The 12,278-nt window shown below is 29.8% G+C and overlaps 1 pseudogene; it reads left to right on the top strand.

Annotated features, from left to right (window-relative positions):
* The first annotated feature begins 10,113 nt into the window (after positions 1 to 10,113).
* On the top strand, positions 10,114 to 11,115 carry LOC149878161 (uncharacterized; annotated as a pseudogene).
* Positions 11,116 to 12,278: the final 1,163 nt, after the last annotated feature.

Below are 12,278 nucleotides of genomic sequence, written 5' to 3'. Positions count from 1 at the left end.
ATCATGTTCCAGCATATAACGGAAACAATATTTCAAAACTTCATATTTTAGTGTTTTCCATTTTAGGGTAACACTTTATTTTTTAAGAGATAACTGTAAAGTAAAAAAGCGTTTCAAGTTTACATTGATAAATTGTGCATCAGAAAGAATTCGCTTGATTAAAAAAATAAAACATTCTCATTAGGCTAATGATTAATTTGTATTGGAAGAACTTTGGAGAGGAAGCTGAATATAGAGATTTTTACTTACATCATTAGCAAAGAGTTTATTATTTGCATCAATCCAATAAAAAGCGTCACAAAAATTTTAAATTTTGCATTTAACTTTTTTGCATAATCAGTAAAAATAAGCAGAGATAAAAATTATCGCAAAGTGCAAATCTAATAGGTGAAGCAAATCTTCCTCAATTTGAATAAAATTACACAGATGTTCTTCATTCACCAAGTACATTTTATTTAATGTTGTTCATTTTGCGACTTTGTTTGCCTTTTACTATAACTTTCATATAAAAATTTAACAAAATAAAAAACTATTCTTTATTATTCTTTTAGACCATATTACAAGAAGCATTTTTTTAAAATTTGCAGTGAATATAAATTTTGGTTTGGTTATGATCTTTAAAGTAAAGAAAATAGAAGGAAAATAGCTGGGTTGTAAAAGCTATTTTAAAAGTAGGATAAGCTTTTATAGTTTCAGATTGGTCTTTATTGTCAATAAGTCATCTAAAGTCCTTTTTCTGTCTTCTTTTGCACTGAGTTGCTTTTTGCGCAAAGTTTTAACTCTTAAACTAACTCTGCGTCAAAAATTTTTATGATAAGGTTGACCGCATGAAAGTCAAAATCAGTCAGACTTAATTGGTTAAAGAGTCAACTGCAAAACTCTTTCTCTAAACTCAAGTATAGCTTAAAAACGCCAAAATCTAAAGCCATTCTGCCAATTTATAACTTTTTTGGATATTTATTCCAAATATTATCATACACTGCCTTATTTAAATTTTAAGTATGACCGTGTAAATACTTTTCAACAACAGAGGATAATTCAACAATTCCATGGCGAAGTAGTTGGTGGATCCACTTATAAATATTTGTATTTAGTTTCTACAGCACATCGGGTTTAGATATTTTGTACTTACACCAGTTTGTTTACACGGGTACCATTTGGGCAAAACTGGCGGACCTTTTTATCATTTTTAAATGCGTAAGTTTCTGTATTACCGTTGTATGCTTTACACATCAAACATATGCATATATACAATTCAAGATGATAGCTGGTCTACTAAACTAACATCATTCAGATAGCGAATTCTTTTATTCATAAAGACTATTATTACCTTTTCACTTGAGAAATTCATTCTATTTTCTATTTATTCAATTTAAAGTAATAAAAAAACAGTTGAATTGACTCAACTAATTTTAATAACTGAACAACTTTACTCTTAAAAGTACACTGTTGTACAAATTTTATATGTTGATTTTTCCCACGATTCAATACAATATTAAGTTGTTCCTCTCATAACAGATTAAAAATGATTATAATTCAAAGACCGTACATAAAATAAGTATAGCAATCAGTTTGATAGGTTTATATTGCCTTCAGGAAAGTAACTATGAGTTTGCAGAAGATTTTTATATTTAATGCCTATCTAAAAGTTTAAAATTTTAAAAAAACAAAAAACAGAAGAAAAACTTTTTTAAAAAATCAAAATTGCATGAAGTTTTACTTAAAATGAAGTTATGACTTTTTATTTTCTTTTACATTTTTTCATTGATTGTTGTTTCATATCTCACATATTACATGTTAAGCAGTGTAATAAAATTAATTGCATTTTAAATTGTGAATCCAGTTATGGATAAAAAACATATTTTACTTTTCAATCTACAGTTCGATGGCACAATTGATTAATACCTTATTAGGAATAATTTCATGGAGTGTGGAAACACGAGAATTGTATTCAAGATATGGAATACATTTTTTAAAAAAAGTTCGTTATATTTGCGTCTCTAAGTTATACAACAACACAATCTCTCTAACTTGAATCTGCTTAGTTAAAAGTTCTCCATAATTTGATTAAATACAAAGTCGCCGTGAAATGCGCTTAAGAAATGTCAACTTTCTATAATTTGAAAACCTCTCTAATTTGAACTTTTATTTTTCCCATAAAATTTGATTTAGAGAGATTGTAGTGATTATTAAATTTATTGTATTAAGATTTGTTAAATAGCCAGTAATTCTTTGTCATTTAGTAACCACACATATAAGCACAAAATTTGACTCTAAATGAAACACAACTATTAATTATACCCTGAATTCGTACAAAAACGTAGTATTGTACTCATCGCTAGTTTGTCTTTATTTTAGAAATGCTATTGTTTGATAAATTTATTTAAGTTAGTATAATCATTCTTCTGGGTATGCTAAATATAAAAATTTTATTAAGAATTATGCATTTTGCCATTCGTATTGCTATTTTACTTACCGATATAATCTCAAGAACATCTAACTCAAAGGTTTTCTGGCGAACTGTTTCTGTAAGTAAAATTTTAAAGAAAATTCTAGAATTGAATAGGGAAGTAATTTTTAATTACTTTAGAAAAGTAAGAAATTTATTTTTCATAAAGTAATATGCATTTTAAGTTTATTTTGTTTTTCAGTTTGTTTTTCAAGTTTCTTATTCAGTTGGTATCTTATGCAGGTTATAAAACATTCCACTTTACTAATATTATTTTGGAATAAATTTCTTCAGTAATTTAGTTTTTTTTTATTTTTAAGAAAAGAACTTTGATTTTCCCCATTACTTGCGCTAGAGGTATTAAAAAATATTCAAATTTACTCTTTATTGTTTATCTCTGTTAACATGCAGTTTGAAGAGTAATTACTATTATCAGTAATCAATAGTAAAACTGATTGGGTATTATCGATTGTAAAATTATAATTTAAATTCTCCATATGAAATAAGGGGTTCTTTAGTATAAGATTGTCAGATGAATTTTATGCGAAAAGAGAGCTTGCTGCGACTGCTCTTGATTAAATGGATTACAAAAATATCCTGACGGACAAAGAGATACAAGATAAGTTTACGCATGTTTCATTTGTAATAAATGCACAATCTTAATTGAAAAAGATAATAGTTATAGCGAAAACTAACAAAATATCCCAGACGCTCAAGCTCTATTGCTTCAAAGCTTACATCTCGTTGGTTAAAAGAATTTAAAACCCGGCAGCATTAACAGTTTTCTTTCAAATGGTGCAAAGCTTGTTGTTTACAATAGTATTATAACGAGCTGAAATTTTTCATAAGTGGTCAAAGTACTAACTTATGGCACTTGCACCCATTATAGTGCTGTTGCTGCTGGAAATATTGTTTGGTTCTTGTCATGAAAAGTTTTTAAAAGAACTCTCTCATTTAATGGTCAACAAAATATGAACGATTGCACAACCTTTTTTATTTTTATTTAATTAACTCAAGCAAATTGTAAATATAAACGAGCTTCTCAAATTAAATCAAGAAATTTTCATCTAACACAAAATTTATTAAATAAGAGTTTTATCGATTTACAAATGGATTATAAATTAAATTAGTTAATGTTGCTTAGGGGGACACGTGGTGTATATAAAGTCAGTTTTGATTTATTTAGAGTAAGTTTTTTTTTTTAAGTATATGGAGTCAGTTTTTGTCCATAATTCCGCACCTTTCTGACTGGTTGATTGAAGTAATGTGATAAATGTGATATCTGACGTCATCAACCATTTGCTCAGCTGTGTTTGCACAGCTTTGCAGATATCTTTTTCGTCATCACTCACATGACTTGTTTGCCTCGCTTTTTATTTTTTTCTTGAACTTGCTTTTTTTTTTCGCTTCGAACAAGTTATAAATTTACTTTTTTTTGATACCTAAATCGCATTTTGTCTAAAGGTATTATTACTAAAAGCATCTTAAAGTTCATAAAAAACTATTGATTTCAGAAGTTGGAAAGAAATATAAAGATGTATAATTAATGAGCATTTTTGATAAACATTTTTAAACAGTCAGTCATGTAAAGCTACTTTGAGTTATAATGATCTTATTATTTTTATTACTATTATTGTTGTTACAAATAGTAACAACATGATAATAAAAATATTAAAACAGGATAGTCATTAACAGTTAATACCTGTTGTTATCTTTAAACAAGCAATTCTTAGTTTTTACAAGCTGGATATAACTTCAGACAATGAAAAAGTTCATCTTTTATATTTATGCCAATCATGTTATATGGTCTTATACAGGCTTTGAAGTTGAGAGGTATGATAAATTTTTCACTTTTTCTGAAAGCACAGATCTGTTATTTATGTAACACACTCACAAGGTTTGGAAGAAAAAAAAATCATATGTATATGTGATAAGTATTCATCAAGAGTTAAAAGCATTTGCATCAAAACATGGTTTTGGTTGTTACAATGAAAATAAAAAAAATTATTTTGTAATAGTTAAAATCAATAGTTATCGCCAATCAAATGGCATGTGGAGACTAATTGTTTTAAATCGTGAAGTGCCATTATCCAATGATATTAACAATTCTCTTACAGATCAACTAAATCTTCCATCTGCTAATATTTTATTCTCCAACATTTCATGCATAAATATCTGTGAAGGTAATGATGACATCCACTACCTTTTTTTCTAACCAGAAATAAATTTTCTGATTTAAAAATTTCCTAAGCATATCAAATGAGGATGTTGGACTAATTGAGACAAAAGAAGGCATTACAGTTGAAAACTTTAAAGTTATTAGACACAAAGAATGTTCATTAATGTTTTAAAGTCTGTTGTGATTTTTGTACCATCTACCGTACTAACTTGCCTGTAATGGAATCCAGGTTAAAGAGTTAAGAAATCAATCATCTATTACCTTTAACTAGCCATTTTTTAACTGTTCAGATTTTCTTAAACCGGCATATGAAATAAATGTAACGAAGACAACTTGCATTCTTCTATACGGAAGTTCAATAGTACATTAAAACAATTAATAGTTTTGAATAGTTTCTAAAATCAAAATTAAAAATTATTACAATATTTTCATAATCTGGGAGTATTTGCAAATATAAAATAGCACCATTTTAGACAAATTTCTACAACATGCAAGTATAACACACCTTTAGTACAAATGTAACATTTCTTTTAATGCTTTTTAAAATTCGATTCTCTAGAAGATATTGTGACATTTTGGATAGGTAAATTTAGTTATTAATCGTTCTTTTGCTTTTTTCAGCTTTTTGTTTCCTCTTCTGTAATTGACTTCTCAGTAGAAATTGATGATTGTATGAGTTCTTATTCAAAATCCTCAAATAACAGGTTTGCTGACACTTCAAGGTCTAGCTTAATAAATTCCTTCACAACTATTTTAATTTCGTTATCAATATTTTCAAGCAAAAAAGAATTATCTTCTTGATTAATATTGAAGTTTTCTGTTATACTCATTTTTTGTATTGCTGCTTAGAAAAATATTTTAAAATGTTTTTATTGGATAGTCGAGACTATTTTTTTCTGTCGTCGAATACTTCCACGTTTTGCAATTATCATCTATTGTTTCGCAGTTGTGATCAAACAATTCCGTAACACGAATATCTTTTTTTTTTGAAACAATTGATTGAACATCCATCTATTAACACGTTCTTGATTGAACGGAGGTGAAAGGGAAATAAAGATTAAACGAAACACACTTTACAGCATACTTGTTGTGAACTTTCTTTTTCCTTTTCCTTAATACCAGCGAGATTAAAACCCTGTTCCGCCATCGCAAAAGGCTGATAATCCGTAGAAATGTCGCGCGTCTTCTCCACTAGTCCATGGCGGTATATTTGCGCAGAATAAAGTTGATCTATATATATGATAATGAACTTTCTGTTTTATATACGTAAAATGGATGTTTTTTCTTGATATTGTAACTAAAAAATTGCAAATAAATAAAACCGTTCAAAAATGAAAAAATAGTGCAAAAAACAACTAAAAACCGTTTAAAAAAACTGTGCAAAAAAGAAAAAAAATTTTACCTTGTTATGTTTGTAATATCGCCATTTGAAAATTTGAGCAGAGCATCCTCGTCCGTTCTCCTCTAAAGCTTTTTTGAAATGAGCGTTTTTTTATTTGCACAAGTATTTATGCTCTCTCAAAATCGATGTTTCTTAAGTAAGCAAAAGCGAAACCGGGAGTATCCTAAATAAACAAAACCGACCAATCACAATCGAGCTTGTGCAAACCTTCTAAAAACAGCGACCAATTTGAAAATTAATAGCGAGGTCAAAGTTCACATTTCTACTTTGTCGGGGAGAGAAAAGACTGGGGTAATGAATAAAAAGAAACATTTTGAAAGTGTAAAGGTTTATTTTCCTTATTGATTGCATTGAATCTAAAGCGAATTTTAAAGCGATTGTTTTTGGTCGGAAGTTTGGTTTTTAAATTCGTTTTTTTTTTTTGATATAATTCCCTTCGTTTTTTTTTTTTTCTCTTTTTTCCGCGGACATATTTATTCTATTTTTTTGTTCTTGCTTTACTTTTTTTTTGTTGGAGTGCTTCTTACTCTTCTTTAGACATGCTCTGTTTGGGTTTTTGTCATCCCACTCTGTTGTATTTTTGTCGTTTTTCAATTTGTTTCAGTCTTACGTTTTCTATTTTAGCATTGAATCGCTGCTGACTTTGTATGGCTTGCTGTCTTTTTTTACATTTTTACGTGAGCGCGAGCAATTTTTCTTTGTACTTTTTTTTACTTCGTTGTTCATCATTGTTTATTTATTTGTTTATTTTGCTGAAATGAAACGCGTCTTAATGTTGATAAAACTATAATGAAAGATATAACATTGAGCAGTTTTTAAATTTTAAGCTTTTATTTTACGTATATATATTAAAAGTTTAAAAAATAATTTGAAAAAATATTGTGGGAAGAAGTGTTGGACAATTCGCTCTAGGAACCGGCTCAATTTTACTATTCGGAAATTCGTGGCGATCCTTCTTCGGTGAAAGATCGTTTTAGCGTGGTGAGCAAATTTTCTTTACGTTTTGTAGATTTTAGGATAAGCGTGGGACGAAACACTTTGAAAAAAGATTCCATCATTCTCTTGCAGTCAATAATGATTCCGACCGATTTGTCGCAGATGGAGAAAGAAGACAAAAAAAAAAAACGATCATGTGGTTCAAAAGGTGACAGATTATTATAAAAAAAACGAAATGGCTTAAGTAAAACGATATACGGAACGAAGTCAATAACATTTGATGGTCAACAGTAGTTGAAACAGTCTTGCACGCATTTGTACCAGCTTTGGAAAGAGGAACTAATAAAAGTTTTGAAGAGCTGATGGAAACTCTTAATGGTTGAAAGGTAAATGCCGAGCGTGTGCTTTGCGGCAGTGTGCAAAAGACCCAAAAAGCAGAAAAAAGAATGCATTCAAAAAGATTTTAAATAGGCGTAAAAAGACGTAAAGAAAGAAAAAAAAAAGGCGTGTTTGAAAATTCGTCTGAAAGCGATTCCAATTGATAATATTCATTGTAAGAAAGCGATATATAAAATGAAAAATATATAAAAATTAAAAAAACTGAGTGTTTTATGTTTGAGAAAATGCTTGGTTTTGAAGCCACAGAAAGCAAGTTGCGAAAGAAAAGCTTAGAAGTGCGATTCAGTGGCAAGGGTTCAACACGAGCGGAGTGCAAAACGACAGTGTCAAGTGACTTGCCTGTACATAAGCTGGCACAATGGAGATCTATTTTCAAACGAACGTTGACAACTTTGTTTTGGCTTATGTTCTCGAAAACAACTCGCTCATCAGCAACGTGGGCAACTACTCCAATTCCACAATTAATTACGACCAGCCTTTGATGTTTACATGACGAGCGATTACAACACGTTTCAAAATCCCCCTCCGCAAATCATGACAGGAAGTAGCGCGTTCAGAATCAAGCTCAAAATCCAAAAAAATTTACCGGAATAGTAACTGTGTGAATTTACGTGCCATAGGAATATATTCAAAATGGATCGTGTGTAAACGAAGATGTTACGAACACATCGCATTTGTTAAAAGCCAGTTAATAACATTTTTATTTGATTATTTATGCGATTAAAAAAAAAAGAAAATTTGAAAATATAGTTTATCGACGAAAAAGTCACAGAAAAAAAAGAAGCAAAAAAAAAAGGAGGAAGAGGTGAAAAATTTAAAACCTGATTTGTTTGGGAAAAATTGCGGGGGATCAATTTTTATCTTTGGCATACGGAAAAAAACCATTCGATTTAGCAGGCGCGTGAAGAAGTCAATTGCAGTCATAATTCGTGAAACGCGAAAAGGAAGAGTTTAAAATAAAAACAAAACAATGAAAAGAAGAAAAAGAGGAAGAGGTGGCTTACTTTTTATCATTGCACCAAATATCGCAGATATCACAGCCTAAGACAATATTTCAGCAAAAACAACTGCAGCAGCAGCTCCTCTGGCGACAAAACCAGCACTTGTGGCAAAGACGGGAGCAATTGCAATAGGCACTGCAAAAGCAGCGTCATCAGCCACAATTAGCGCTGGAGTGGGACAAGAAGTAAAAACTACGATCAAAAAAATATTAATTGCGCCAAACTAACTAAATGTGAAAGTAAATGTTTTTAATTTGCCTTTTTCCCGAGCTATTGACGGGTGCCAACACCACTGAAAATTTAGTCAAAGATGTACACATATTAAAATTAAATAACGTGTGCATTTCAGAAGAAAGCACGCCATAGATTAATTGATGCAACATGTCTCGCTAGTGCTGTTCTTTTTCAATAAATTCTGACTAATATTTTCGTATTATCTTTTATTCGATTTCACGTTGAGCTTTTCGATTCGTTCTTTTACCCATTGTGCAATCACTTTGGGTCTGGCAAAGAAAAGAAAATTCTTCTCAACATTTTCCACTTTTTAAGATAGCGAAAGTTTGATTGTAATGGAGTTACAGGCACAAAGTTTGGAAGATGGAATAATGCAAAATGTTTTTTAAAGACAAAAAAAAAAAAAAAAAAAAAGGAAGAATGACCTTCTGAAAGACACTTCGAATTGCAAACAATTGAAAAAGAAAAAAGCAAAAATCAATTAAAGATTTACAATTCATTTCTAAATGAAGCCGAAGAAACGATCGAGAAAGGAAAAAGTTTAAAAAAAAAAATCGAAGAAACTAAAGGTGATTTTTAAATATATTTGAACGATTAGAACTTGTACGTTCTAATCGTTCAAATATATTTAAAACGTTTTTAATACTTTTTTTTAAGTTTGTTTATGCTTTTTACAATATTTTTATACAGGTAGGCATAGTTTTATTGCCTAGCAACGGCCATAGTAATTTTATACAGGTAGGCATAGTTTTATTGCCTAGCAACGGCCATAGTAACCGTTTTATTTTTTAAGTTAATATCTTAAATGTACTTTAAAACTTTAAGTAGTACATCTCTTTGGCTATTCTAATGTTGCCTTATACGTCAAAGTTGTTAAATATTTGATAATTATAAGTTATGCTATTGCAAAGTCCAAACAGCAAGCAGGCTTTTTTATAATAATTTTTTTACTTTTTACTGTTTTCTAATGCATTTGTTGAAATTATTTAACATTTTAGTTAGATTCTAGTAAAATAATTAAGATTTAATATGGCAAACCTTCGAAATAACAAAAGAAAGTCATCAAGAAAGGGTGTTGGTGGTCGTGGTTGTGAAAAATTTGTACATATTGTAAATAATAAATGTGGTATCGATGAAAATAAAAAAAATGCAAATATTGAAAATATCACCAAAAAAAAGTTTAGCATTAAACCAGCTGAACATTCTGGAAGTGGTGATGATTATTTTTTATTTACTTATGGAAATGATAGCAGTAGGGAACAAGTGTCAAGAATGTGGGGAAGCCAATGTCACAATAACTGTTAATTTGAATGATAGAAAGGGATTTTCTCATAAAATTGTTTAATTTTGTAAAAAATGTAAAAATAAAAGTCACAAGTATACTTCACCTTTTAGTGCTCCAAAAAAAATGTATGGTAGTAAACCGAGTGAAATTAATGTTCGATTGGTTATGGCATTTCGGGAAATTGGTAAAGGGCACGAATCGATTAAAACATTTGCACGGTGTGTAAATATGCACTCAATATCTAATACTGCCTTAAGAAATATCAATAATAAGTTATTTTCTTCATACGAAAATTCTGCAATAGAAAGTATGCAAAATGCTGCAAATGAAGCAAAAATGGAAGAAATTGTCCCAGGTATACATTCTTGCCGTGTATCGATTGATGGAACTTGGCAAAAAAGAGGACGTTCCTCATTGAACGGTGTAGTGACAGCAGTAAGCAAAGGAAAGTGTTTGGATGTTATTGTTTTATCAAAAGATTGTAGACAGAGTTTAATATGGGGTGAAAAAAAAGGGACAACAGAATACACAAGTTGGAAAGTGGCACATAATTGTAAAATTAACCATCGAAAGTCATCAGGAGCAATGGAATCCTCAGGTGCTATTGATATATTTCAGCAATCTGTAAGTCAAAATAAACTAGTTTAGAAAGTGTATCTTGGAAATGATGACACAGCGTCTTAGAAAGAAGTTGTTAACTCTAAACCCTACGAGGCGCAGTTTGGTATTTCACCTGTTAAACTTGAATGTATTGGACATGTAAATTAACGAATAGGTTTTCGACTTAGGGCACTAGTACAAGAATATAAAAATACCTCTACACCATTTGGTGGAAAAGGAAAATTGACAAATAACTCCATCAATTCAATAACAAATTATTATGGTATTGCCATTCGAAGAAGTCAAAAATTAAATTGCACTTTTGATGAAAAAATTTACACAATGAAAAAGTGGATAGGTGCTATCCTTCATCGTTGTACCAACTTTTCTAACTCAGATAAGCGCCACATGTTTTGTCCACCAGGAGAAGAATTGTGGTGTAGTTATAAGAAAAATAAACTTAAAAAACACAAAGAGAAGATTAATTTACCAGAGTGGATGTTTCCTATCTTGTCAAAGATTTTCCAAGATCTTTCAAATGATGATTTTCTTCGCAAGTGCATCCACGGGGAAACTCAAAATGCTAACGAGTCCCTGAATAATATTATCTGGATGAAATGTCCTAAGTAAGTCTTTGTAGAAAGGTCAATTCTACAGTTAGGTGTATATAGTGCTATTCTTCAATTCAACGAAGGTCAATTTGGACTTGTTAAAGTGTATGAAAAACTTTGAATACAGACCGGTGTCTGTTTTAATATTATATCTGAGAAAATGAACCTACGCAGCATCCAAAATTTACTTATTAAAACATCAGATAAGACAAAATCAAAAAGAAAAAAACTAAAAGCCATCAAGAAGGGTTTATTGGATAAAGACTTACATAAAGAGGGAGGAGAAGCTTATTTAAAAGGAGGATTTTAGTTTTAAAAACAAATTTTTTTCTTGTTTTTTGATTTTCTACCATATTGTTTTTCAAGAAAATTGTCTCACAAAAAGCATCATAACTTTTGAATTAATTGTGATAGCTACTTGAATTTTTCAGGACTTTTTCATCCAGTGTACTACTAGCGCCTTAGTTTTTTTCAAATAAGTTTATTACTTGTAAGTTGTGGTTAGGGAACTAAGATCAGAGGCCTAGTAGCACATTTTTCGAAAATACAGTTGTTTTGAAGCATAACTTTTAGTAGAAACATGATCTTTTAATAAAAAAAACTTACGCACTAGATACAGGTAGCACGAACAAGTATACCAAGTTTGAAAGTAAAATGAGCTTTTACTCATGAGTAATTGTGTTTCTAGTAAACTCAATTTTTAGGGGTTATTTTGACTATTATAGGCCTCTATGTGATCATCAATATATTATTGGTGTTAGAAAATTTTTTATTTTTTACACATTCTGTAACTACTTTTGAGAAAATTAGTGCTTAATGAGTAAAAAGTAACTTTTTTTGATTACGTAGGAGCCACCTTAAACTACGAAACGTGGAGAAAAGAAGTAAATTAAATGTGAGATTTTGGAATTAATGCTCAAAATCAAGAAAAAAAATTTTTTTATTTATTTTCTTTTAAATAATAATTATTTATTTTTTAAAAAAATATTTTTTTGGTTTAGTTATTTAAATTGATTCGAAATGGACCAAAAAAATTATGCTGGGCGAAAGTTCCGATGGCAGTTTTTTTTTCGTATGTGACAATTGCGGGATATAAAAGAAAGGTGTTGACGTGTTGATTTGATTACGATTATTAAATATGCAAAGCATCCGTTGACAATAAAAGGAAAACATTGAATGTAT

This window comes from Hydra viridissima, unplaced genomic scaffold (genome assembly GCF_058129835.1).
Source record: "Hydra viridissima isolate aposymbiotic clone 2 unplaced genomic scaffold, HvirCarnegie_v1 scaffold_15, whole genome shotgun sequence".
In the NCBI taxonomy this organism is placed as follows: Eukaryota; Metazoa; Cnidaria; class Hydrozoa; order Anthoathecata; family Hydridae; genus Hydra; species Hydra viridissima.
The sequence above is the reverse complement of the archived record's forward strand: the minus strand, read 5'-3'. Positions and strand labels throughout refer to the sequence as shown.